At 36.2% G+C, this 4,907-nt stretch overlaps 1 protein-coding gene and 1 long non-coding RNA gene across 2 annotated transcripts in view; one reads left to right on the top strand and one right to left on the bottom strand.

Annotated features, from left to right (window-relative positions):
* LOC116186883 overlaps window positions 1-3,550 on the bottom strand; it is a 22,960-nt gene extending 19,410 nt beyond the window's left edge. The window contains exon 1 of the long non-coding RNA XR_004151931.1: window positions 3,539-3,550. This is a non-coding gene — a long non-coding RNA (uncharacterized LOC116186883). The remainder of the gene's footprint in view (window positions 1-3,538) is intronic.
* LOC102671200 (neuropeptide SIFamide receptor-like) overlaps window positions 1-4,907 on the top strand; it is a 73,237-nt gene that overhangs the window by 19,125 nt on the left and 49,205 nt on the right. The window lies entirely within an intron of this gene.

Here is a 4,907-nt window from a genome sequence, read left to right as displayed (position 1 = left end):
GAATAAATTATTGCAATTATTTCAAAAAAGAAAACGTATTTTACTTAATTGAATTTATTCTTACGAGTAATTTTTTTTTTAAGAATTTGTTTTGTCAAAAATAAGGCAAAGAATAAAAGTAAATTATTGCAATTATTTCTATCGTTAATTCTTTTATAATAATAAAATTTCACTTGGAAGCAACTAACTTTGAAATTATTATTTTTTTGAAACGAGAAAATTATTTCCCGAAGCAGCACAATTCATTGATTTTTGTCACACAAAAGTGATAAAAGAATAATAGCTAAAAGAATAATTTTCCATACATATTTTTGTCGAAATCTTGTTACTTATTTACTTACTTTGAGAATTAACTTTCGAGGATGGAAAATGTCTCGATGCCAATTAAAATAACACGCGTAAAGAAAATATACAAGTATCGAATTCGAAGACACGTTCGTTTTTTTTTTTTTTTTTTTTTACAAAAACATACGATTTTTATTTTTCTTCGAGTCAACAACTTGCAAAGTAGATTATAATAACAAGACACCCTGTATACAAATTCATACGCGCTCGAATGTATACATCCAGTTATGCCATTGTAACATCTCTAGCAAGTCACATGTTTCGTGTTACGCTTAATTACACGCGTTTAATTCGCGCTTGAAGGAGCGCCGTTAAGTTTTCCTCTCTGGCTGTGGTAACCCCGGCAGAGGCCGATGCCACCACGTGTTCCAACGTGTTCCATGTGCTGGAATCGCGAATTACAATTTACAATTACGATTTCAGTCTAGAAACTGTTGTGGAAATATATACGGAGAACAGAGGAAGGAACGTTTACGAGCCAGTGGTGCCGCTGGTCCTGGCAGGTGCCCCTCCACTGTTGGCTGATTTATCTTTGACCTTCGCCACTGGAAGGCTGTTGTCGAACGTGAGGAATCGGGAATTGAGGGGCTTAGTCGAACAGGGTCACAGTCGTTTTTGGTTTTTACCGTTAATGCGGTTCTGCTATGGTTTCCACGATTTTCTATGATTTCGTATCCGAACAATCGTATTGGAATTGACGAATAGGGTGTATTCGAAGTTGGCCAAACTTTTGTCGAGAGTATATATATAGGTTATTACATTCTTTTTTTTAATATTGATGTTTCATTTTTAAATGTTATATATTATCTTGAAATTACTTTGATGATTATTTTTTAATTCCAAAGAAAGAAAGAAAAAAAGAATTGGAAAAAGAAAGAAAGTCGCGATCGAAATTAATTTCGCCAAGGTTGAAAAGTAAATGTAAATGAAAAATTAAACGAAAACGAATATATTTCTCTGTACGATCCAATCGTAGCACGCGTTCTTCCGAATACATATTTCACACGAACAACTCGTTATGCGAATATATCATTGAATTTATCTCTATATCCTTTTAACCTGAATTTTTTCTTTTTTTTTAGAGAACTTCGTTAAAAAAGAAGTTCACCTTGAAAGCTCAGATATTACTAACTTTTCAAAGGAATAAAACAAAATCCGGAATTTCCATTGCTGGATGAAAAGAGATCCTGTGTGCTTCAATCTCGTGAATATTTCGATAGATTTGCACGATAATTTTATACGAAGTGGAGCAAACTTATTAGAAATAATTAATAACTTTAGATCATTTCTAAGAAGTGAATTTATCTGTTTATCAGAAGACTATGAAAATTCCTCTTTTCAACAAGTATTCTTTTTCCGATCGAATTTTTAGTTGGAACAAAAAATATATCTTCGAGTGACAAATTTCGAATGCGAAGAAGAATTGTTCGGCAGATTTTAATCCATCCAAAAATGCTCGATAAAAATCAATAAGAAGATATGTTTCTTCAGGTGAAACCGTGTGCGCAACTGGCAATGAAAACACACGTGTGCGCGCGCGCGTTGAGTATACACGATCGAATAATTGAAATATTGTTAGCCGCACAATGGATCTTGCTAGTCGACGATGAATAAATTAGACTGCGGGTTTTATATTCTGGAATTGTGCCTCTTCCAATTAATTTTTTTTTTTTTTACGTTTCACTCGTTGATTTGTGACCAGTAAATGGATTACTTTAGAACTGAAATAGTTTATATAAATATATTGGAGAATCGATGATTCTCCTTTCTTTAAAAAATTAAACGAAGCGAAGTTTAAATAAAATTTGAAACGAGAAAATTATTTCCCGAAGCAGCACAATTCATTTTTTATCACACAAAAGTGATAAAAGAATAGTAATAAATTAGGAGGCTAAAAAAATAAGTTCATAATTTTCCATACAGGCAGCACAAATTTTTCTACATTTTCTTTTTTATTTTTAAAAAATAAAAATCTTCAATTTCCATATCATAGTATATCATTCGAGCACAAAAAGCAATCAAATGGATTGAATGATTTTCGAGCAAATATACAAACATCAAAAACACCATAAATAACAACAACGAGAAAGAGGATTAACCATAACCAACGTGACCAACCGATTCTCTCCATCCCCAAGTATAATCGTTCGAGCTTACGAATTATACACCTTCAACGACCAAATAAGAGCAGAGTCTCTCGAGCAAGAGAAACACGATAGTTAATTAACTCTCTCCCTCTGTCTCTGGAAAACGGTCTCCTCCAGCTTTTCTCCTCTGAAACTCTGCGCCCTGGAGGAGGAGCGAGCCGCTCGATTATCCATTATGCATTATTCGACGCACCACCACCACGGTGCAATATTCTTGGTCGGCCGCGAAAACGAGCCAGGGAGGAGAGGAGGGGGGAGGGGAGGCGGCCACGGTGTGTTGATTTAACCTTGACACGAGTCGCGCCAAAAATCAAGCACGGAGGAGCGTGGATCGTTAAAAGGCGGGGCGGAATGGGGTGAGGGAGGGATTCGAAATGGAATTCGTGCGGGATAAAAATTCTTTGCGGCAGGTGCGCGTCGCGCTGCGCAAACGAGATCGATCGATTAAATTAATTGTCCCCGTTTGTTTCGAGGGTGTTTTGTCTCGAGAGAAGATGGAAGATGAAAGGTAAGGGGGTTGATGATGATGCTCCGTACGATTCGTTTCCACAATGGGGGTTGATCATTGATTATTATTGAAAGTATTAGGCTGGAAAGAAATTTCTTACCGTTTTTGTTATTTTGATTTTAAATCACTCTATTTTATTTTTAATTAAGTTGGTGCTGAGTTGCATTGACTTTGTATATAATTTTAAAGTGCATTTTTTGGTTCGTGAAAATGCGATATTATTCTCAAATTAGTTTTTCTGATTTCTCAGGATGTTTTAGTGGACGTAAGAAGCAAATTCGAACAATTTTATTAATTCCAGGATTCTAGAATTTTATTCAACCGGAATAGCAAAACTTGTTTCTCGTTGGCAAAAGTGTATTGATTGCAATGGTCTTTATTTTGATTTTGTTTGAGCCAAGATATGCACATTTGAATTTAATAGTTAAAAAGATCTTTCTTTTCAACCTAATATTTAGATAGCTTTTATTGAAATGTTTTTATTTAAAAATACATATAAATAAAAGTTGAGGATAATTAGATAGCGTTTTGTGTTAACAAATACAAGTTTTTTTTTATTCAAATCTATTCCAGAAATTTCTTGGATATACTCGACAATAATACATGCAAACACTTTTACCAACTTTTCGATTCGTTATTTCGTTGAAATCCTCGATTCTTGTAATTCCGCTTCACGGTTACATGCAGCGAGTATACTTTTGCTCAGCTCACGACAGAATCTTTTTAATAAGAACACACGAAGATATAAGAAAACTTTCATATTATTCCACGTATTTCAGAAAGAATAACGAAAGACGCTATTCTTCTTCTTACATATATGAATATACTCAAACATAGGTAAGAAGATAATGATAAAAAATTCCACGGTTCCAAACTTGTTTGATCGTTGTATTTCAGAATTGAAATATCTGTAATTATTTCGACGACACTCTCTCCTATGTAGAATAGAGGAACAAAGGAGGAAGGGTGCGTGCGTGCGCTGGTAGAATTTCAAGAGTTGCGCGCATCGGTAACCTGACCCGAGCCGAGATCCGTACAACCTGTGCGTTCGTGTCAAGGCGAGAGGGGCCAACACTCCCGGCTGACCCACATCGGCCGATCACCAACTCCCACCCCTTGTGGGGTGCTTCCACCCCACCTGGACTCCTCTTCCCTTTCTTTTCGCCCCTCGAACAGAAAGACGATTACTTAAGGCTTAATTGAAATCGACGAGACGAGGATGTCGTTGGACGAAATAAGGAATTTCGATGGTGCTAGGCTTGGATTGAGAGCTCGAAGATGAAGAGTTGTATCGAGTTTCTGTCTTCCAATTGTTCCTTATATATCCTTATTAAGTACTTGGCTGACGGAAGGTATTTTTATTAATCGTTCAAGAGATTCATCGCTCGAATAAATCTGTCTAATCTGTTAATTCCGTAACATCACAGTTGCTCATCACGTTCTGCAAACATTATCTTCGACGGCTGGCTACGAAAGGCTTCCTCCTCTGGTTATATTAACCTTCGTTTTTTAAGCGAACTTAAACATAAAATGATAAAGATAAGTTTCGTTAAAATAATAATAATTCCAACGATTATTCGATAAATTTCAAACGGAATAAACAATTCGAATAGAAGTTGAAATACTATATTTTTTAATTTAATTAAGAAAGCGATGAATTGTAGGACTATTATTATTTCGATTTTTGTTTGTACTTCTTTCGATTGCTGGAAGGACAATGAGAAACGAAAATTGAGAAATGGGATTCGCGTGCGGAACGATATTCCGTAGGTTTTCCGTGGGATATGCAGAGGGCCGTGCGTCGACAGACCGACATCCGTGGACACGGGAGTGTTGGCACCGTTTCCACAGGTGTATTAACTGGGTCAGCGTTCCAGTTGTTGGGGGTGGTCGTGGCCGGGGTGGCG

Source organism: Apis dorsata, unplaced genomic scaffold (assembly GCF_000469605.1).
Source record: "Apis dorsata unplaced genomic scaffold, Apis dorsata 1.3 scaffold_69, whole genome shotgun sequence".
Classification (NCBI taxonomy): domain Eukaryota; kingdom Metazoa; phylum Arthropoda; class Insecta; order Hymenoptera; family Apidae; genus Apis; species Apis dorsata.
The sequence above is the reverse complement of the archived record's forward strand: the minus strand, read 5'-3'. Positions and strand labels throughout refer to the sequence as shown.